Source organism: Choloepus didactylus, chromosome 11 (assembly GCF_015220235.1).
Source record: "Choloepus didactylus isolate mChoDid1 chromosome 11, mChoDid1.pri, whole genome shotgun sequence".
Taxonomy (NCBI): domain Eukaryota; kingdom Metazoa; phylum Chordata; class Mammalia; order Pilosa; family Megalonychidae; genus Choloepus; species Choloepus didactylus.
Genome location: NC_051317.1, coordinates 87976915 through 88001507, shown reverse-complemented (window position 1 = coordinate 88001507; position 24593 = coordinate 87976915). Strand labels below are relative to the sequence as shown.

The window sequence follows — 24593 nt, the reverse complement described above, 5'->3', positions numbered from 1 at the left end:
TGCTATGACCAAAGAAACTCATGTAGAGGCATACAAGGAGACCAGTACAAGGGTGTTAATCTCACATTTTCTGTAGCAACATAGAGATGGAGGCAACAAGCATCAATCTTCGGGGAATGAATATAAAAAATGCATCTTGTCCTTCCCTAGTTGGATTTGTTCCCTCTGGTGGAAACCTCTTGCATCTAGATATTATGCTCTTTCACTTCATTCCAATCTCTGCTAAAGTTGTCCTCAACTCAAAGAGGTCTTCCATGACTACCCAATTTAAAGTGGCTCACCCCTCAACCCAGACTCTCTCTGGTCCCAATAGCCTTCTTAAGTTTCCTGCATAGCACTTTTAACTATCTTACATTCTTATATATGTATTTATTGTCCAGACTTCCAAAATTATAATGTAAGGTTCAGAGAGCAGAAACTTCAATTTATTGAAAGCTGAATCCTCAGAATATAGAGTATCTGGTAAATATGAAAGTGATGAATAGACATTTATTAAATAAATGAATGTGACGAATAAAACCCAATCTCAGGAGGTGGGGCAAGATGGTGGATTGGCAAGGTGTATGTTTTAGTTCCTCCTCCAGGGAAGCAGGTAGAAAGCCAGGAACTGCATGGACTGGACATCGCAGAGCAATCTGACTTTGGGCATACTTCATACAACACTCATGAAAACGTGGAACTGCTGAGATCAGGGAAATCTGTAAGTTTTCGCGGCCAGGGGACCTGCGCCCCTCCCTGCCAGGCTCAGTCCCATGGGAGGAGGGGCTGTCAGCGCTGGGAAGGAGAAGGGAGAACTGCAGTGGCAGCTCTTATCGGAAACTCATTCTACTGATCGAAACTCCAACCACAGATAGACTGAGACCAGACACCAGAGAATCTGAGAGCAGCCAGCACAGCAAAAAACAGCAAGACAAACTCAAAAATAAAAGTGGATGCTTTTTGGAGTTCTGGTGAACACAGAAAGGGGAAGAGCAGAGCTCAGGCCCTGAGGCTCATTTGCAAAACCCGAATTAAAACTGATCTCTCTGCCCCTTGGATCTTTCCTTAATAGCCCTAATTGCTTTGTCTCTTAGTATTTCAATAACGCATTAGATCTGCCAGGAGGGCCCTTTTTTTTTTCTTTTTCTCTATCTTTTTTTCATTTTCTGAAACACTTACTCTAAGCCCAATACAGAAAGCCTCAAAGACTTGCAATTTGGGCAGCTCAAGACAAGAGCAGAACTGAGAGCTCTGAGACAAAAGGCAATAATCCAGTGGCTGAGAAAATTCACTAAACACCACAACTTCCCAAGAAAAGGGGGGTGTCCTCTCACAGCCATCATTCTGGTGGACAGGAAACACTACTGCCCGTCACCGGCCCCATAGCCCAGAGCTGCCCCAGACAACCGAATGTGACGGAAGTGTTTACAATAACACGCATACACCACAAAATTGGGCGTGGACATTAGCCTTCCCTGCACCCTCAGCTGGTTGTCCCAGACTTGGGAAGGTGGAGCAGTGGGACTTAACAAGCCCCATTCAGACATCATTACAGCAGACTGGGAGCTTCCCTACACAGACCAGCAGCCCAGAACCACCCTAGGGGGACAGCACTCACCTGTGACACAGCATAGTCCTCCCTCAACAGAGGACCAGGGGGTGCAAGGGCTGGAAGAGGGACCCATTCACAAGTCTCAGGGGCCACAGGCCAATACCAAGGACTTGTGGGTCAATGGCAGAGACAAACTGTGGCAGGAGTGAACTGAAGGATTAGACTGTTGCAGCAGCTTTAAAACTCCAGGAACACCAGGAAGATTTGGTTGTTAAAGCCGCCCCCCTCCCTGACCGCCCAGACACACGCCCCTTATACAGGGCGGGCAACACCAACTACACACGCAAGCTTGGTACACCAACCGGACCCCACAAGACTTACTCCCCCACTCACCACAGAGGCAAAGCGGGGGAGAACTGGCTTGAGGGGAACAGGTGGCTCGCGGACACCACCTGCTGGTTAGTCACAGAAAGTATACTCCATGAAGCTGCAGACCTGACAAATTAGAGATAAGGATTTCAATTGGTCTACAAATCCTAAAAGAACCCTACCAAGTTAAGCAAATGCCAAGAGGCCAAAAACAACAGAAAAGTTTAAAGCATAAGAAAAAACAAGATAATATGGATAACCCAAGCCCAAGCACCCAAATCAAAAGATCAGAAGAAATACAGTACTTAAAGCAACTAATTAAAGAACTAAAGATGAACAATGAGACCATGGCACAGGATATAAAAGACATTAAGAAGAGCATGGAACAGGATATAAAGGACATCAAGAAGACCCTAGAAGAGCATAAAGAAGACATTGCAAGAGTAAATAAAAAAAATAGATGATCTTATGGAAATTAAAGACACTGTTGACCAAATTAAAAAGATTCTAGATACTCATAGCACAAGACTAGAGGAAGTTGAACAACGAATCAGTGACCTGGAAGATGACAGAATGGAAAATGAAAGCACAAAAGAAAGAATGGGGAAAAAAATCAAAAAAATCAAAATGGACCTCAGGGATATGAGAGATAATATAAAACATCCAAATACAAGACTCATTGGTGCTCCAGAAGGAGAAGAAAAGGGTAAAGGTCTAGGAAGAGTATTCAAAGAAATTGTTGGGGAAAACTTCCCAAATCCTCTAAACACCATAAATACACAAATCATAAATGCCCAGTAAACTCCAAATAGAATAAATCCAAATAAACCCACTCCAAGACATATTCCGATCACACTGTCAAACACGGAAGAGAGGGAGCAAGTTCTGAAAGCAGCAAGAGAAAAGCAATTCACCACATACAAAGGAAATAGCATAAGACTAAGTAGTGACTACTCAGCAGCCACCATGGAGGCAAGAAGGCAGTGGCACGGCATATTTAAAATTCTGAGTGAGAAAAGTTTCCAACCAAGAATACTTTCAGCAGCAAAGCTCTCCTTCAAATTCAGGGAGAGCTTAAATTTTTCACAAACAAATGCTGGGAGAATTTGCTAACAAGAGACCTGCCCTACTGGAGATACTAAAGGGGGCCCTACACACAGAGAAACAAAGAAAGGACACAGAGACCTGGAGAAAGGTTCAGTACTAAAGAGATTCGGTATGAGTACATTAAAGGATATTAATAGAGAGAGGGAAAAATATATATGACAAACATAAACCAAAGGATAAGAAGGCTGATTCAAGAAATGCCTTCACAGTTATAACGTTGAATGTAAATGGATTAAACTCACCAATTAAAAGGAAAAGATTTGCAGAATGGATAAAAAAAAAGAACCACCAATATGCTGCATACAAGAGACTCATCTTAGACACAGGGACACAAAGAAACTGAAAGTCAAAGGATGGAAAAAAATATTTCATGCCTGCTACAGCCAAAAGAAAGCAGGTGTAGCAATATTAATCTCAGATAAAATAGACTTCAAATGCAGGGATGTTTTGAGAGACAAAGGTCACTACATACTAATAAAAGGGGCAATTCAACAAGAAGAAATAACAATCATAAATGTTTATGCAACCAATCATGGTGCCACAAAATACATGAGAGAAACACTGGCAAAACTAAAGGAAGCAATTGATGTTTTCACAATAATTGTGGGAGACTTCAACACATCACTCTCTCCTACAGATAGATCAACCAGACAGAAGACCAAGAAGGAAATTGAAAACCTAAACAATCTGATAAATGAATTGGATTTAACAGACATATACAGAACATTACATCCCAAATCACCAGGATACACATACTTCTCTAGTGCTCACAGGACTTTCTCCAGAATAGATCATATGCTGGGACATAAAACAAGGCTTTATAAATTTAAAAAGACTGAAATTATTCAAAGCACATTCTGTGACCACAATGGAATACAATTAGAAGTCAATAACCATCAGAGACTTAGAAAATTCACAAATACCTGGAGGTTAAACAACACACTCCTAAACAATCAGTGCGTTAAAGAAGAAATAGCAAGAGAAATTGCTAAATATATAGAGCTGAATGAAAATGAGAACACAACATACCAAAACCTGTGGGATGCAGCAAAAGCGGTACTGAGGGGGAAATTTATAGCACTAAACGCATATATTAAAAAGGAAGAAAGAGCCAAAATCAAAGAACAAATGGATCAACTGAAGAAGCTAGAAAATGAACAGCAAACCAATCCTAAACCAAGTAGAAGAAAAGAAATAACAAGGATTAAAGCAGAAATAAATGACATAGAGAACAAAAAAACAATAGAGAGGATAAATAACACCAAAAGTTGGTTCTTTGAGAAGATCATCAAGATTGACAAGCCCCTAGCTAGACTGACAAAATCAAAAAGAGAGAAGACCCATATAAACAAAATAATGAATGAGAAAGGTGACATTACTGCAGACCCCGAGGAAATTTAAAAAAGTATAAGAGGGTACTATGAACAACTGTATGGCAACAAACTGGATAATGCAGAGGAAATGGACAATTTCCTGGAAACATATGAACAACCTAGACTGACCAGAGAAGAAAGAGAAGATCTCAACCAACCCATCACAAGCAAAGAGATCCAATCAGTCATCAATAAGCTTCCCACAAATAAATGCCCAGGGCCAGATGGCTTCACAGGGGAATTCTACCAAACTTTCCAAAAAGAATTGACACCAATCTCACCTAAACTCTTCCAAAACATTGAAGAAAATGGAACACTACCTAACTCATTTTATGAAGATAACATCAATCTAACACCAAAACCAGGCAAAGATGCTACAAAAAAGAAAAACTACCAGCCAATCTCCCTAATGACTATAGATGCAAAAATCCTCAACAAAATACTTGCAAATCGAACCCAAAGACACATTAAAAAAATCATACACCATGACCACATGGGGTTCTTTCCAGGTGTGCAAGGATGGTTCAACATAAGAAAATCAACCAATGTATTACAACACATTAACAAATCAAAAGGGAAAAATCAAACGATCATCTCAATAGATGTTGAAAAAGCATTCGACGAAATCCAACATCCCTTTTTGATAAAAACACTTCAAAAGGTAGGAATTGAAGGAAACTTCCTCAATATGATAAAGAGCATATATGAAAACCCCACAGCCAGCATAGTACTCAATGGTGAGAGACTGAAAGCCTTCCCCCTAAGATCAGGAACAAGACAAGGATGCCTGCTATCACCACTGTTATTCAACATTGTGCTGGAAGTGCTAGCCAGGGCAATCTGGCAAGACAAAGAAATAAAAGGCATCCAAATTGGAAAAGAAAAAGTAAAACTGTCATTGTTTGCAGATGATATGATCTTACATCTGGAAAACCCTGAGAAATCGATGATACAGCTACTAGAGCTAATAAACAAATTAAGCAAAGTAGCGGGATATAAGATTAATGCACATAAGTCAGTAATGTTTCTAAATGCTAGAAATGAACAAACTGAAGAGACACTCAAGAAAAAGATACCATTTTCAATAGCAACTAAAAAAATCAAGTACCTAGGAATAAACCTAACCAAAGATGTAAAAGATCTATACAAAGAAAACTACATAACTCTACTAAAAGAAATAGAAGGGGACCTTAAAAGATGGAAAAATATTCCATGTTCATGGATAGGAAGGCTAAATGTCATTAAGATGTCAATCCTACCCAAACTCATCTACAGATTCAATGCAATCCCAGTCAAAATTCCAACAACCTACTTTGCAGACTTGGAAAAGCTAGTTATCAAATTTATTTGGAAAGGGAAGATGCCTCGAACTGCTAAAGACACTCTAAAAAAGGAAAACAAAGTGGGAGGACTTACACTCCCTGACTTTGAAGCTTATTATAAAGCCACAGTTGTCAAAACAGCATGGTAATGGCACAAAGATAGACATATAGATCAATGGAATCGAATTGAGAATTCGGAGATAGACCCCCAGATCTATGGCCGACTGATCTTTGATAAGGCCCCCAAAGTCACTGAACTGGGTCATAAAGATCTTTTCAACAAATGGGGCTGGGAGAGTTGGATATCCATATCCAAAAGAATGAAAGAGGACCCTTACCTCACATCCTACACAAAAATCAACTCAGAATGGACCAAAGATCTCAATATAAAAGAAAGTACCATAAAACTCCTAGAAGATAATGTAGGAAAACATCTTCAAGACCTTGTATTAGGTGGCCACTTCCTAGACTTTACACCCAAAGCACAAGCAACAAAAGAATAAATAGATAAATGGGAACTCCTCAAGCTCAGAAGTTTCTGCACCTCAAAGGAATTTCTCAAAAAGGTAAAGAGGCAGCCAACTCAATGGGAAAAAATTTTTGGAAACCATGTATCTGACAAAAGACTGATATCTTGCATATATAAAGAAATCCTGCAACTCAATGACGATAGTACAGACAGGCCAAGTATAAAATTGGCAAAAGATATGAAAAGACAGTTCTCTGAAGAGGAAATACAAATGGCCAAGAAACACATGAAAAAATGTTCAGCTTCACTAGCTATTAGAGAGATGCAAATTAAGACCACAATGAGACACCATCTCACACCAATTAGAATGGCTGCCATTAAACAAACAGGAAACTACAAATGCTGGAGGGGATGTGGAGAAATTGGAACTCTTATCCATTGTTGGTGGGACTGTATAATGGTTCAGCCACTCTGGAAGTCAGTCTGGCAGTTCCTTAGAAAACTAGATACAGAGATTCCCTTTGATCCAGCGATTACACTTCTCGGTATATACCCGGAAGATCGGAGAGCAGTGACACGAACAGATATCTGCACGCCAATGTTCATAGCAGCATTATTCACAATTGCCAAGAGATGGAAACAACCCAAATGTCCTTCAACAGATGAATGGATAAATAAAATGTGGTATATACACACGATGGAATACTACACAGCAGTAAGAAGGAACGATCTCGTGAAACATATGACAACATGGATGAACCTTGAAGACATAATGCTGAGCGAAATAAGCCAGGCACAAAAAGAGAAATACTAGATGCTACCACTATTGTGAACTTTGAAAAATGTAAAAGAAATGGTTTATAATGTAGAATGTAGGGGAACTAGCAACAGAGAGCAATTAAGGAAGGGGAAACAATAATCCAAGAAGAACAGATAAGCTATCATGGGTAAATTTAATTTTCTGGGAATGCCCAGGAATGACTATGGTCTATTAATTTCTGATGGGTATAGTAGGAACAAGTTCACAGAAATGTTGCTATATTAGGTTACTTTCTTGGGGTAGAGTAAGAAAACGTTGGAAGTAAAGTAGTTAGGTTAGTTCTCTTTTTCTTACTCCCTTGTTATGGTCTCTTTGAAATGTTCTTTTATTGTATGTTTTTTTTTTTTTAATTTTTTTCTATTTTTCATACAGTTGATTTAGAAAAAAAAAGTTTAAAAAAAAAAAAAACAAGGAAAAAAATATGCAGAGCCCCCTTGAGGAGCCTGTGGAGAATGCAGGGGTATTGGTCTGTCCTACCTCAATGGTTGCTAACATGCCCACAGACATAGGGGACTGGTGGTTTGATGGATTGAGCCCTCTACCATGGAATGTGCCCTTGGGAAGACTGTTGCTGCAAAGGAGAGGCTAGGCCTCCCTATAATTGTGCCTAAGAGCCTCCTTCCGAATGCCTCTTTGTTGCTCAGATGTGGCCCTCTCCCTCTACCTAAGCCAACTTGAAAGGTGAAATCACTGCCCTCCCCACTACGTGGGATCAGACACCCAGGGGAGTGAATCTCCCTGGCAACGTGGAATATGACTCCCGGGGAGGAATGTAGACCTGGCATCGTGGGATGGAGAACATCTTCTTGACCAAAAGGGCGATGTGAAAGGAAATGAAATAAGCTTCAGTGGCAGAGAGATTCCAAAAGGAGCCAAGAGGTCACTCTGGTGGGCACTCTTATGCACAATATAGACAACCCTTTTTAGGTTCTAATGAATTGGGGTAACTGGTGGTGGATACCTGAAACTATCAAACTACAACCCAGAACCCATGAATCTTGAAGACAATTGTATAAAAATGTGGCTTATGAGGGCGGACAGTGGGATTGGGGGGGCCATAGGGATCACACTCACATTTGTCTAGTTTGTGGATGGATGGGTGGAAAGGTGGGGGAAGGAAACAAACAAACAAACAGACAAGGGTGCCCAGTGTTCTTTTTTACTTTAGTTGCTCCTTTTCACTTTAATTATCATTCTGGTTATTTTTGTGTGTGTGATAATCAGGGTGTCGGAGATGGATTTTGGAAATAAATGTACAACTATGTAATGGTACTGTGAACAATCAAATGTACGATTTGTTTTGTATGACTGCGTGGTATGTGAATATATCTCAATAAAATGAACAATAAAAAAATACAATGGTGAGCAAAATAAACATAAAATTTACATACCTGGAAAAAAAAAAAAACTATCTCAGCTTATCCATGTGTAAAGTCACAAAAAAGTACCCAAGCCTCTGACTTTTTAAGCTTACTCAGTCTAATCTCCAGAATATGTAACATTCCACCTTTTTCAACCCTCTGGTAATTCAACTTGCATTCACAGTATTCAACAACAAAGCAAATTCTAGTAGCCAGGCACTATTTTGAGATAAAAAAATAAATAAATAAGAGAGTCTTTTCAATCAAGTCCAGAAACAGGGAAAAAAAAAAAAAAAGACAACAACAGTTACAATACAGTATAAGGACAATGATAAGCTACTCTGAACAAAGGTACGAAGAGACCTAACACACCCTAGGGAGGCTGGGGAAGGCTTCCCAAAGAGGAGGAAGATAGAATTTGAGATGAGTCCTGAAAGCTGAATAAAAGTTATTCAGATGAATGCATGTTATGAGTGTCTGTCAGAGAGTTAGAGGGTACATTCTAGACAGAGGGCACAAAAATATACAAAGGTATGAATTTTTAAAAACATCCTAACACTTTTGAAGAACTGTAAATAGTTTAGCATGACAGAAGAACATGAGGCAAGAAGTAGCAGAAAGCAAGGTCCAAATCACTAGTCTTTATTTCCTAGACTAAATAGATTGGGATTTTAATACGAAGATTTGCATGGGAGGATGACAGAACAACATAATCTGCCTACCAAAAAAGGAAGGGTGAAAGAGGTGGTATGTATGCTTAGAAGCAGGGGAATCAATTAGGTTTACACAAAAATCCTGATGATAAATGATAATCTGAACCAAGGTAAGAATAACAGCGAAAAAAGTCGATGAAAGAAGTAGAACGAGATCTGATAAATAATTTGAGAGAAGGGGCAGCACACAAAGAAAAACTTGAGATTTTGGTTTTTCCAACTGACTAGTGCATGCAAGGATAATAAGAGGAAAAAAAGCAACCTCACCAAGAATAAGAAATACAAATTTTTGTCATTAATTTAAGGTACCTTAATTAAGAATAATCTGTGCTAAAGAGAGAGATTTGGTAGTCATCAGAACAGACAGGAGTGGAAGTCACTAAAGATGAGACCATTCAAGGAGAACAGAGACAGAAGAGAATAGAAGGCAGAACCCCAAAGCTAAGTGACCACTTTAACTGGTCAGAGAAGACAGAAGGACAAACCAAGGCAAGACTGGTGAAGAAGGAAAAGAAAAGAGAAATAAGGAAAATATGGTGTCCCAGAAGCTAAAAAAGAGAATTCCAAGGAGGAGCAAATATTCAAAAATGTCAAATGGTTAAAAAGATTCCATTATATTTAGCAACAAAAAGATCAATGGTGATTACCACTCCATCAAATTCAGAGAATGCAAGAGACTGTCAGATTTCAATATATTGAAAAAAGAATAAGGATGTGGAAAAAATGAAAACAAGCCTACTTCATTGTATCACACTTCACTTTACAGCACTTTACAGATATTGTGTTTTACACAAATTTAAGGTTTGTGGCAACCTGTGTTGAGCAAGTTTATCAGCTCCATTTTTCCAACAGCATGTTCTCACTTCATGTCTCTGTGTCATTTTAATTAAGGTATATACATTGTTTTGTTTAGACAAAATGCTATTGCACACTTAACAGACTACATTACAGTGCAAACATAACTTTCATATGCACTGGGAAACCAAAAAATTCCGTGTGACTCGTTCTACTATGATACTTTCTTTATTGCTGTGCTCTGGAACTGAACCTTCAATATCTGTATGCCTACAGAGATGACTCTTTCGAGAAATTTTAAGGGAAATCATTACAAAAGAAGCTGAAGAGGGATCTAGGGTGAGAGAGGATATTAAGATAAGAGGCTTAAGTGTGTTTAAGTCTTGATAAATTAATGCCAGTTGAGAGTCAAAGAGATAACTGAAGAAACAACGAGCCTGAGGAGAAAAGCTCAGAGCACAATTAAAGGAAAGGACAGGTAGAGGTACATGTGTATGAGGGTAAAAGCTAGAAAGCAGTGAAGTTCTCACCCAGTGTCTTTCCTGTCCTATGTGAAGGGAAGGAACATCATCCAGAAAAGAGTAAGGAGCAAAGGTCATAGATTAATAGGCACAACGTTAAACAAGATCAGTTACTAGGGATGCACAGGATTGTTGGTCAGCCTGTCCAGTGCTCTGTAAATATTTGTTGTTGAATGAATACCTGACTGTCATTCATGAAATGCTCTAATCAGTTTTAATATAATGAACTCCGGCAGCAACCAGCAGAAGAAAAGCACTGGAATGAGTCAGAACTTGGGTTGTAAATCTAGATGTGTGTGACTTTATGCAAGTCACACACCACTTCTGGGCCTCAGTTTCTCAGCTAGATGAATCAGACTTGATAATCAGGATACGATCACCGATCACCACAGATTAAAATAAATGATGCCATCATTTTTATGGCGGCGTGTGCATAATCTCGGTCTTCAACTTTTACTGACCAAAGTAGTACATCTCAAGCTTCAGTGTACATTCATGTCATCTGGAGATCTTGTTAAAATGCACATTCTGATTCAGTAGGTCTGGAATTGAACATGAGATTGGGCATTTCTTACAACCTTCCAGGTGATGTCATATACCACACTTTCAGAAGCAAGAATATAGAACACTGATTCAGCTCAAGCTCTACAAAGCTTATAACTGTGGGCTTGTTTGTAATCAGCCTGATATTTAGAAAGTCAAAGACTCTCCAGGCTCACACCTGCACTAAATGTGTCTTGCCATTCCCTAAAACACTCTGAAATTAACTTATAGTTCCCATTTGGTGCAGATAGAATAGAAAAGAAAGGAATGAATACTACTATCATCAGCAACACCAAATTAGGAAGAACTGGATTAAATACACAGACACACACACACATACAGTTAAAATCCTACTAATCAAACATATTAGCTTTCTCAAAATATGAAAATATATACATTTGTATACATGTATACACACAAGTACATCCCAAAATAAGGGAAAATACATATACTTATTTCTGGAAAAATCTTCAGTATATGTGAACTGCCACATGCCTGCAAGGATTATTTTGCATTCTGGTTTGATCCTGAATGCAAATGTATTAGCAATGTCACAGAATCTAAATATTTTTATAATAATAATCAAATAATCTTTACATATTTACTGTGACAGGACCTCCACTCTTATTACCACCCTATTATCAAACAAATATGTTTCTGTGAGAATTCACTTCTGTTTAGGAAAGGTAACTAGGGCAGAGACCACAGCCCTCCATGCACTCCCCCTCAGGTCTATAATATATGGCCACAAAGCACAGCTATAATTAAACTGCTTCTATTCCCTGTGCTAGGTTCCAGGGAAAGAAATTCCACACTCCTAGCACAACCAACAGAGAAAAATTTTCATTTTCATTTCACAGAAATCTTCCTCGGTGATGAAAGATGTCAAAAATGGTCTCACACAACAGAAGTCTCATTCAGAAGAATCACTCTGCCCCTAGGCTATCCTTGTGGCCTCTGTACTGGACTGAGAAGCTTGATACAACCTGAAAATGGAGGAGGGGACTCCCTATCCAAGGGGAAAAAAACATCACGGCTGAAGAATAACCAAATTTCAAGGGCTTTACCTCACAACAATTAAGCTCGCTTAAAATGGGTAGAGGGTATGTCAACGGCCACCGTGGCACCTGTAGGCAATTTATTAATCCCAGCTATTTAGCCAAATCACCTTCAAGAACAGTGCTTCCCTCACCCACTACGTCATACACAATTGGGGGGGAGGGGGAGACAAATGCAATGGGCCTCAAAAATGGGTGTGCTGTATCACAAATACCCCAAACATAAAGCTGCAGGGAGTCCACGGGTTTGAGCACTGGCGGCCATGCCTCAGAATGAAGCTCCTCTTTGAAAATGTGTAACTTCCTTTACTTTTTCATTAAAGGCAAAGAGGAGTGTAATGTTTAAAGCCTTCACAGTATTGCCATGAGCAACTGGATCGCGTGTGCAAAAATGACATACACTGGTTTTATACCAGAGATGAACACGTTCTCTCAATTTGCACTACCTATCCCCCAAGGGCAAATGCATCACCCTGGCCTGCAACCGCAGTTCCAATGGTACCCTCCGCTCTCACGTGGCACACAATCTCTGACACCCCGAACACTGATTCCTCGCGGTCACGGTGCCCGCTGCCCGGGACACTCAGCGGGGCCCCCAACTCCTAGTAGTTGCAAGAGGGTTACGCAAAGAGCCACGCCTGCAGGCCCCACTCGTCTCACCACGACCATCCCTCGTCCTCCAGTGGCCCCACGTTTTTCCGCGCCTCTCTGGTCATCGCTGCTCAACAGACTACCCCGTCTTCTCGTGCGTTCTGTGGCTCTCAGCCGGGGCCTCACCGTTTGATTCGGTCCGGAATGGCCCGGTCCTCCAATTCCCACTCCCCAACACTAAGCGACGTCGGTTGGTCCCGCGCCCCACTCTTTCAGTACACACGCCGCCGCCTACTGATGCCGAAAGTGGCTTTTAGGAAAGCGCCATATTCAACGTCGCGGCTCCAAACGACGCGGACGCGCGTATACTGCGTCACACACACCCACGGCGCATGGAAAAGGCAAAAAGAGCCGGCGATAGGAGAACGGCGGGAAAAGGAGGGCGGGGCTTCCTATTCGAAACCAAAGGCGCCTGTCACCTATAGGCTATGTGCGCTAGCGCAGTATTTACAGCCCAGATTCTGATCGCGTCAACATCCGTAACCATGGAAACCATAGGACCGCCTTGCCCCATTCCCGGGAAATTCAACTGTCCCTTAGTCTTAACTGAAGCGTAAATCGGAACAATTTTCCCCACCCTCTTCTGGACATTAACTACTAAACTGCTTTCTTCTACGGCTCTGTCACAGCAGAGAAGAGTTACTAAAATAATCCCATTCCCATCAGTCAACCCTCACGAATATTTACTTTTTAAGTTTCTGGATTTACAGAACTCTCTACTCCAGAGCGATGGCAAGGACGAAAAGATTAAAAAGGAAATAAATGCAGTCCTGCCTGTGTTTGCTACTAGCTAGCTTAGTGACTTAAGTTTTATCTTTAAAAAGAGAAGTTGTAAGGAAATTGCAAGGTATTCCTAAAGATTAATACTAATAATAGCATTTATTGAGCACTTAGATTGTACCAAGTACCCTTATAAGATCTTTACATGAATCATCAATTTTAATCCTCAAAACAACTCTATGGGGGAAGGTACTTTTATTACGCCCATTTTACCAAGAATAAACACAAGAGTAAACACAGAAAAGACAAGTAACCAGCCTAGAGTTACACGGCTACAAAATGGCAGTGTTAGGATTTGAACCAGGCAATCCTAAACCCTGCACTAAAGGGATGTTCGTCCCACAAGGCTCTTTTGTTTCATATTTTATTATAAATGGTAGTTTCCTCATTCTTTTTTTTTTAAATTCAATTTCATTGAGATATATTCACATAACATACAATCACCACGATGTACAATCAGTTGTTCACAGTAACATAATATAGTTACATCACCACAATTTTGAACCTTTTCATTGCCACACCCACAAAAAATAAGAATAAAAGTTTAATTAAAAAATAACACACAAAACATCCCATAACCCCATCTCTCCCTATTATTCATCTAGTTTTCGTCATCATTTTTCTACTCATCTGTCCATACACTAGATAAGGGGAGTGGGAGCCACAAAGTTTTCAAAATCACACAGTCATACAGTGTAAGCTATATAGTTATACAATTGTCTTCAAGAATAAAGGTTCCTGGATTGCAGTTCAAAAATTTCAGGTATTTCCTTCTAGCTATTCCAGTAAACTAAAAACTAAAAAAGGGATATCTATATAATGCATAAGTATAACTCCAGTATGACCTTTCAATTCTATTTGAGATCTCTTAGCCACTGAAACTTTATTTTGTTTCCTTTCTCTTTCCTCTTTTGGTCCAAGAAGGCTTTCTCAATCCCATGATGCCAGGGCCTAGCTCATCCTGACAAGTTATGTCCAACATTACCAGGGAGATTTATACCTCTGAGAGTTATGCCCCACATAGCGCAGAGGGCTGTGAGTTTACCTGCACAGTTGGCTTAGAGAGAGAAGTCAGATGTGCACAACAAAAGAGGTTCTCTGGGGTGACTCCTAGGCACAATTTTAAGTATACTTAGACTCTCCTTTGCAGATACAAACTTCATAAGGGTAAGCCCCAAGACTGAGGTCTCATCCTTCCAAACTGGTAGCCCCCAACACTTGTGAGAATATCATTAATTCCCCAGGTGGGGAAATTTAATATTTCCACATTTTCCCCCAGTCTCTCAAGGGGGCTTTGCAAACACATCTTTATTCTCTGCCCAGATTACTCTGGGATGTATTGGGGCTTCACACTAACCTGAACAAACCAACGAGATTTCTCTCCCTATTGAACAGTCCATGTAACTATGTTGTTTGAATAAACTGACCATACAGTGCGTGTGCCAGTTTGGATGTATTATGTTCCCCAAATGCATGTTCTTTGATACAGTCTTGTGGGGTCAGACGTATTAGTGTTGATTCGATTGGAATCCTTTGATTGAGTGTGTCCTGGTAGATGTGACTCAATCAACTGTGGGTTTGGTTGAATTATTTCCATGGAGATATAGGCCCCACCCTGGATTTAATCACTGGAGTCCTATAAAAGAGCTCACAGACAGAAGGAGCTCGGGGCAGCTGAGAGGGACATGTTGGAGAGATTTTGGAGACGGCCACTGAAAGCAGACTTTTTGCTGACACTTTGGAGATGCCAGCCAGTGTTTGCTCTGGAGAAGCTAAGAGAGGACAAAATGCCCCCAAGAGCAACATTTTGAAGATTGCACAGGAGCTGAGAGACGAGCTGGAACACAACCCGGTTCAGCAGAAGCCAGCCACATGCTTTCCAGCTAACAGAGGTTTTCCGGATGCCATTGGCCTTCCATCGGTGAAGGTATACTTGTGCTGATGCCTTAATTTGGACATTTTCATGGCCTTCAGACTGTAAATTTGTAACCAAATAAACCCCCTTTAAAAAGCCAGTCCATTTCTGGTAATTTGCATAATGGCAGCACTAGCAAACCAGAACACTGAGTTACAAAAAATATAGATTTTGCAACTAATAAACATCTCTTCCTTTGGTCTCACACAGAAGTTGAAGTTTTAAAAACACTGTCAATATCATCCTTTACCCTTTAGTCTAATTTACCTTAGTCCTAAACAAGTCCATTTCTTTCATATCTCCAATTGAAGTCTGATCTCTTTTTTCAGACTCCTTAACAGTATGGAATAATGCTGACATACAAGCTCTCAGAATCTGGCTCTGAATCTCAGGTGTCACACAGATAACCAAAATTCCAGGTACTGACCAGATTATAAGCAAAGAGCTTAGCATTTCAGAATTTAGAGATAACCATTTACAACTCAGAAATAGATGTAACATCTGTAAGAGCTTACAATCTAGGAATCTTTATAATAAGCCTACCCCTGATAACCTATGTTCTCAGATTCAATCTCAGAGCTTGTGCATTATAGTCAGTCCATTTTAAAGAGGCACTGTAATGTTTTTCTTTTCATTTCTGGTTTATTTCACTCAGCATATTGTCCTCAATGTCCATTCACCTCACAACTTCACTCCTTCTTGTAGCAGCTCCATATTCTGTTGTATATATACACAAAAGTTCACTATTCCACTTATCTAGTCAATGTACCCTTAGGCCATCTCCATCCACTGCAAATCATGAATACTGACACCATAAACCCCACTGTGCAAATGTCCATTCATGTCCCTCTTTTCAGTTCTTCCAAGTATGTACCCAATAACAAAGTTGCAGGACCATATGGCAACCCCATGCTTAACTTCCTGTAGAACCACACCACCACCCTCCAGATGGGCTGCACCATTCTACTTCCCACCAATGGTGATTAGGTACATCCCTTTCTCCACATTTTCTCCAGCACCTGTGTCTCTCCATTTATTTTGTAGATGGTTTCACTCACACACCATACATTCCATCCTAAGTAAACAATCAATGGTTCCCTGTATAATCACAAAGTTATTCATTCACCACCACTATCTATATAAGGACATTTCCATTTCTTCAACAAAGAAAGAGGAAGAACTGAAAAAAGTAAAATCAAAAAAAAGGAAGAAAAAAATGGCAATTAAAAAGCAACAAAAGAAAAAATAAAGCTAAAATAAAATACAATAAAAAATTCAGACACCACCACCAATGCCAACAATCCTATACCCCTCCCTTATATCCCCCCTCTTACAGACATTTAGCTTGGGTATATTGCCTTTGTTACAATTAATGAAAGCATATTACAATGTTACTATTAACTATAAACACTAGTTTGCATTGATTGAATTTTTCCCCAATACCACCCCCTTTATAACACCTTGCAAAGTTGATATTCATTTGTTCTCCCTCATGTAAAACATATTTCTACATGTAATCACAATCATTGACCACTCTAGGTTTCACTGAGTTATACAGTCCCAGTCTCTATCTTCTATCTTTCCTTCTGGTGTCCTACATGCCTCTAACCTCCCTCTTTCAACAGTACTCACAGTCATCTTTTTTAAGTGTACTTACATTATTGTGCTACCATCACCCAATATTGTGCTCCTATCTGCCTGTAGTGCTCTTTTCCCATCTGCCTGTAGTGCTCCCTTCAGTATTTCCTGTAGAGCAGGTATCTTGTTCACAAATTCTCTCAGTGGCTGTTTGTCTGAGAATAGTTTAAACTCTCCCTCATTTTTGAAGGACAGTTTTGCCAGACACAGAATTCTTGGTTGGCAGTTTTTCTCCTTCAGTATCTTAAACATATCATACACTGCCTTCTTGAATCCATGGTTTCTACTGAGACATCTGCACATAGTCTTATTGAGCTTCCCTCGTATGTGATGGATCACTTTTCGCTTGCTGCTTTCAGAATTCTCTCTTTGTCTTTGACATTTGATAATCTGATTATTAAGTATCTTAGTGTAGGTCTATTTGGATCTGTTCTGTTTGGGGTATGCTGTGCTTCTTGGATCTGTAATTTTATGTCTTTCATAAGAAATGGGAAATTTTCAGTTATTATTTCCTCCATTATTGTTTCTGCCCCTTTTCCCTTCTCTTCTCCTTCTGGGACACCTGTGACACATACATTCATGTGCTTCATGTTGTCATTCAGTTCCCTGAGATGCTGCTCATATTTTTCCATTCTTTCCCTATCTATTCTTTTGTGAGTAGGATTTCAGATGTTCTGTCCTCCAGTTCATGAATCTTTTCTTCTGCCACTTCAAATCCATTGTTGTATGTCTCAACTTTGTTTTTCATGTCTTGCATTGTGCCTTTCATTCCCATAAGTTCTGCCAATTGTTTTTTCAAACTTCCAAGTTCTTCCTTATATTCACCCAATGTCTCCTTTATATCCTTCATCTCTTATGCCATGTCTTCCCTCAACTCATTGATTTGATTTTTGGATTTTTTTCAGAGATTTGTTTGATTCATAATTAGTTGTTTCAATTCCTGTATCTCAGTTGAAGTGTAGGTTGGGTCCTGTGCTGGTTTGAATGTATTATGTCCCCCAGAAAAAGCCATATTCTTTGATGCAATCTTGTGGGGCAGACATATTAGTGGGGATTAAGTTGGAACATTTGGATTAGGTTGTTTGCATGGAAATGTGCCCCACCCAACTGTAGGTGATAACTCTGATGAGATATTTCCATGGAGGCATGGCCCCACCCATTCAGGGTGGGCCTTGAACAGTGGAGCCATATAAATGAGCTGATGGGCAGAGGGAACTCAGTGCAGCTGCAGCTGTGAGTGACAATTTGAAGTGGAGCTACAGCCAAGAGGGACACTTTGAAGAAAGCATAGGAACTGCAGATGAGAGACAGTTTGAAGATGGCTGTTGAAGGTGGACTCTTGCTCTAGAGAAGCTGAGAGAGGACAAATATCCCAAGTGCAAATAAGAGTGACATTTTTGAGGAACTGCAGCCTAGAGAGGAACATCCTGGGAGAAAGCGATTTTGAAACCAGAACTTTGGAGCATACTCCAGCCACGTGCCTTCCCAGCTAACAGAGTTTTTCCAGACACCATTGGCCATCCTCCAGTGAAGTTACCTGATTGCTGATGTGTTACCTTGGACACTTTATGGCCTTAAGACTGTAACTGTGAACCAAATAAACCCCCTTTTTATAAAAGCCAATCCGTCTCTGGTGTTTTGCATTCTGGCAGCAATAGCAAACTAGAACATGTCCTTTGGGCCATATCTTTATTTTTCCTAATGTGACTCATAATTTTTTGTTGCCTAGATATCTGGTTTCCTTGATTGCCCCAATCAAATTTTCCCTGAGCACACAGGCCCTGGTCTCATGAGGAAGATGTACTCAGTATCAAGTTTCCCTGAGGAGCAGGTTGTCCAACTTTCCTGTAAGGCCTCTGGACTCTGTGCTTTTCCTGTCCTGTCTGGCAGGGAGCACATGTCAGCCTGAAGCTCCCCACTGGTAAAAGAGGTGTGATCCTTCTAATTCTCAGTGGACCCTGTCCTGGCCAGGGGCTGAGGGTGTCAGAAGCCAAGCTTAAATTGTTTCTGAACCACAGTGCTCTTTTTAAAAGTAAAAGAAAAATTTTTGATTATTGAAAGGATCATCAAGAATTATTAAATAATGATAAACATTTATATAATAAAATAAAAATTGATCATTAAAAATTATGTTGAAGTATATTTTTTGACATGTTAACACACTCACAATGCCCTGTTAAATGAAAATAGTTACAAGACAATATGTTCAGTATGGTCCCATTTTTGAAATAAATACATTTGGAACAGTTTTATATACCAAAATGTTAATAGTCTTTGTCATCAGTTGGATGATACTGTTTAATTTGCTTTGCTTGACTGTATCTTCCAATTTTATTGAAAGGTAGTATTTCTTAAACTTTATGTGCATAGAATAATCTGAATATATTGATTGTCCTGGTTTGCCAATGCTGCCATTATGCAAAAACCAGAAATAGATTGGCTTTTATACAGGGGCTTTATTGGGTTACAAATTTACAGTTCCAAGGCCATAAAAGTGTCCAAACTAAGGCATCAGTAAGAGGATACCTTCACTGAAGGAAGGCCAATGGCATCCAGAACACCTCTGTCAACTGAGAAGCCAGATGACTGGCATCTGCTGGTTCTTTGCTCCTGGGTTTCAAAATGGCTTTCTCCAAAATGTCTCTGGGAATCTGTCTTAGCTCCTCTCTCTCAGCTTCTCTGCATCCTTGCTTCTTTCTCCCAGGACATAGCTCTCTAAGCATCTAGGGGTCCTCACTTAGCTTCTCCAGGGCAAAATTTGGACTAGCATCTCCAAACATCCTTCTGTCTGCATCTCCAAGCATCTCCAAGCATCAGCTTTCAATAGCCATCTCCAAGTGTCTCTCTCAGCTTCTCTTGAGGCATTTTCCTTTCTGCTCTCTGTGTGAGCTTCCTTTAAAGGACTCCATTGATTTAATTAAGACCCACCTTGAATGGGTGGGGTCCACACATCCATGGAAGTAATCTAATCAAAAGTATCACCCACAGTTGGGTGAGTCACATCTCCAGGCAAACACTAAATCAAAAGTTTCCACCCTAATTAAGAGACTAATAAATCTGCCCCTATAAGATTACATTAAAGAACGTCACTTTTGGGATGACATAGTGTATCTAAACTGGCACATTGCTGAAGCACAGATCCTGATTCAATTGGTCTGAGGTGGGGCCTGAGATTCTTCATTTATCCTTCATTTCTAATAAATTTCTTGGTAATGCAAATTTTGCTGGTCCAGGGACTACACTTTGAGTACACACTAATAGAATGAAGGGGGAAAAAAGATCATATGAATTGACACAGAAAAGGCATTCAACAAAATCCAGCACCCTTTCTTGATAAAAACACTCAGAAAATGAGGAATAGAAGGAAACTTCCTCAACACAATAAAGAGCATATATGAAAAACCCACACCTAAGATCATAATCAATGGGGAAAGACTGAAAAATTTCCCTTTAAGATTGGGAATAAGACAAAGATGGTCCCTATCACCACTGTTTGTCAACATTGCACTGGAAGGTTTAACCACAGCAATTAGGCAAGAAAAAGAAAAAAAAAGGCATCCAAATGGCAAAGGAAAAAGTAAAAGTTTCCCTATTTGTACATGACATGGTTCTATATATTGAAAATCCCAGAAAATCCACAACAAAGCTACTAGAGCAAATAAATGAATTTAGCAAAGTGGTAGGCTATAAGACCAACACCCTAAAGTCAGTAGTGTTCCTATACCATAATAATGAACAATCTAAAGAAGAAACCAAGAAAAAAAATTCAATTTAATTATAAGAATCACATATCTAGAAATGAATCTAACCAAGGATATAGAAGACTTTTACAAAGAAAAGCTACAAAATCTCACTAAAAGAAATCAAAGAAAACCTAAATAAATGCAAGGACATTCCCTGTTCATGGATTGGAAGACCAAATATACTTAAAATGTCAATTCCAGGCAAAGCAATTTCCAGATTCAACACAATCCCAATCAAAATTCCAACAGCCTACTTGGCGGAAATGGAGAAGCCAATTATCAAATTACTATGGAAAGGTAAGGGGCCTTGAAATTCAAAACCACCTTAAAAAAGAACAATTTGGAGGACTTACACTTCCTGACCTTACAACTTATTACAAAGCTACAATAATCAAAACAGTATGGTACTGGCACAAGGACGGACTTATAGACCAATGAAATAGAATTGAGAGTTCAGAAATAAACCCTCACTTCTATGGCAAGCTGATTTTTTACAAGGGTGCCAAGTTCACTCACTTCTGAAAAAAGAGTCTTCTCAATAAATAGTGCTAAGAAAACTGGACATTCATATGTTAGAGATTGAAAGTGGACCCCTTTCTCACACAATATACAAAATTTAACTCAAAATGGATATAAGCCAAGATTCCAGGCCACCACCAGAAGAGAAGTTCACCACCTGGAGGACAACAAAAATATGCCACCTGCCAAGAGTAAGAGTCCAAACACTTCTACCCATTCCATGGTGTGCCAATTTGTATATATCACGTCCCCCCAAAAAAGCCATATTCTTTGATGCAATCTTGTGGGGGCAGATGTATTAGTACTGATTATGTTGGAATCTTTAGATTAGTTGTTTCCATAGAGATGTGACCCACCCAACTGTGGGTAATACCTGTGATTAGATTATTTCCATGGAGGTGTGGCCCTGCCCATTCAGTGTGGGCCTTGATTGGTTCACTGGAGTCTTATAAAAGCTCACAAGTAGAAGGACTTCAGAGCTGCAGCTGAGAATCACATTCTGAAGACGGCCATTGGAAGCTGACACTAACATTTTGGAGAATGCCATTTTGAAACACAACCTGAGAGCAAAGGAAGAAGATGCCAGCCACATGATTCCCAGCTAACAGAAGTTTCCCAGACACCATTGACCATCCTTCAGTGAAGATATCCTATTGCTGATGCCTTACCTTGGACACTTTATGGCCTTAAGACTGTAACTGTGTAACCAAATAAACGCTCTTTATAAAAGCCAATCCATTTTTGGTGTTTTGCAAATGGCAGCATTAGCAAACCGAACACATGATACCACAATATTGCAATTGCCAAGGAAGACATATCACACACAATCACAGGTTGTAAAAATGTTTTACTCACACAGAAACCAGACAAAGGAAAGATACCCTCAGTAGTGGGCATCAGTCTTCCATGGCCTGCAGATCCATTCCAACAGGTGATATAGGGCAATAGTCTGCACACACTCCTCATGTTGCAGTAAGGGTGAACTTGTTCCTTCCAAGATACACGAGTAGTGTTGTCCAGGTGTCATATGACACTCATCCTTAAGCAATACATAAAAATTCACTGTGGGGAAGAGATTACCCACAGAAGAGGAAGAAGAATCTAGGTCAAACTACAGGCTAAATGCCCAGCCTCCAGAAACAGAATGTTCTGGGTCTAGGGTTCTGATTGGGCAAGCCCAGGGAAGGGAGGCAGGTTGCTCAGTGGCTGATTCCCCAACAATGGATCAAAGACTTAAATATAAAAACCCAAACTATAGAACTCCTAGAAGAAAACATACGTGAACATCTTCAGGAACGTTTATTAGGCAATGGATTCTTAGACCTTACACCAAAAGCACAAGCAAGAAAAGAAAAAAATAGATGGGAGTTAATTGAAATTAAAAATTTTCATGCATCAAAGGATATTCTCAAGAAAGTAAAAAGACAACCTCTAGGATTGAAGAAAATATTTGGAAATCATATATCTGATAAGGGTTTAATATCCAGAGCATATATAGAAATTCTACAACTCAACAACAAATAGAAAAACAAGCTAATTAAAACTTGGGCAGGCCCTTGGGGCCCTGGGACCAACTTCCAGGGGCCGGGCAGCTGCTCCTGGTGCATGTTTCTGGGGCGCAGAGGCCGGGGCATCAGTGTGCAGGGAGCAGTCACCCAGGCTGGTGAACTATCCTCCCTTCCTGCTGTCCCTCGTGCAAGGCCAGCACAAGGAAGGCAACAGACGACAGAAATTTGCAAAAGGGCCTCTTAAATTTTCTTTTGAATAAATCCGGAGAACAGTTGCCCACGCCCTTGACACTGGGCACTCCCCAGTGAGGCTTCGGGGTGCACAAGGCAGCGGGGCTGCAGTGGTGGCAGGGGATGTTCTGTGTGGATGCAAAGACCTCGGGATGGTCCCTTTGAAGAGGAAGTGCATCTACAGACTGTGCTGTTGCAGGCGACATCACAGTCCACATCTTCCTACCAAGATGATAAAACAGAGAAACCATGACTTCTTTCCAAATATACCAAAAACTATCCTCTTCATCACTCTTACCTGCCCAGAGAGTCCATCAAGTCCAAACTCATGTACCAGAAATGATCCATGCCAATGGGAGGCCTGACCACACTGAGCTGATTATTCACCTTGGAACCAACCCAAACAAGAACTACTCCATCCAGAATACAACTACTGGCTATCATCAACCAAGTTTGATAGTAGAACCATGCACCAGAATGACTTTCCCTGTCAAGGATTTGGCGACCACCATGACCTCTAAGCCTCCGGCAGTGCCCAAACTCTGCAACATCCTCCTGGAGGACGTAACTACAAGATGAGCTACGTGGTCCACCCTATGGAGAAGCACTTTGTGCATAAGGCAGAGAAGTTCAGACCTTGTGAAATCCCCTTTGATTCACGGAGTCTTTCCACGGCCTGAAGGGGGAGCCTGCCAAGAGCTTGAAACCTCCAGCCATGCCTTGTGGGCTAGACATACCTTTCTGTAATTCCACTGAGTTTTTAGATAAGTACCAAGTTTGGCCAACACCCTAGATTTTCTCCAAAGTTCCCATGACCTACATCCCTCCTGAAGAGAAGATGGACCTTCTGACGACTGTGCAGGCCAATTACACATACCCTAAGGGTGCCCCAGCTCAGTCCTGCCATCCAGTGATCCAGATCAAGAAGGGCGGCTGCTTTGAAAGCTCCACCACCACCACCAAGGATGACTACAAGCAATGGGCCAACATTCACACGAAGCCAGTCAAGCCCATTCCCCAGCTGGACCTTCCCATGGAGCCCCTGGACTACCTGGCCACCACTCAGGCCCACTAGTGCCGCACTCCCCTATCAATACCAAAAGCTGTAAGCCCCCCAGTCTGGCTCCCGAGGAAACATCCCGGTGGAAACCAAACCACCTACTCCATCAGCTTTACTCCCAAGGAAATGGTCAGGAGCCTGGCTTCATACCCTGAGCCCCCCGGCTACACCTTTGAGGAGACAGATGCTTTGGGGCACAGTATTTAATGGCCGACGTCCCAGATGGGCTCTTGGAAGAGCAGCCGTCTTTCTGTGGGTGATGCAGAAAACCCAGACCAGAGGGAGTTGACAGTGTCTGCCCGATTTAAAAAAAAACGTTATTTAGAAGTTGTACTGTACTTTTAAAAGCAGACCATTAAAAATTATTCCTTGAACCAAAAAAAGAATTTCCCCAAATGGAAAAAAAAATCTTTCATCATTCCCAGGACATTTGAATAAATGAGAATCACTTGACTCAAGGAAAACGACATTGAATCACTAGCCAATCAACGCCCCTTAACTTCCGCTGTGTCCTTCCCCTGGGTCCCTCACCTTGTGCTCATGGGAATCAAAGCGGGTTTTTATGA

The 24593-nt window shown here is 40.5% G+C and overlaps 1 protein-coding gene and 2 pseudogenes across 1 annotated transcript in view; 2 read left to right on the top strand and 1 right to left on the bottom strand.

Annotated features, from left to right (window-relative positions):
• Positions 1-12909, bottom strand: part of IPO11 (importin 11) — a 297051-nt gene extending 284142 nt beyond the window's left edge. Inside the window, exon 1 of the mRNA XM_037799092.1 lies at positions 12760-12909. The gene's annotated coding sequence lies outside the window, so the exon portion shown is untranslated. The remainder of the gene's footprint in view (positions 1-12759) is intronic.
• A 10210-nt stretch (positions 12910-23119) lies between these two features.
• On the top strand, positions 23120-23346 carry LOC119506080 (annotated as a pseudogene).
• A 1-nt stretch (position 23347) lies between these two features.
• LOC119506078 lies at positions 23348-24234 on the top strand (annotated as a pseudogene).
• The last annotated feature ends 359 nt before the right edge of the window (positions 24235-24593 follow it).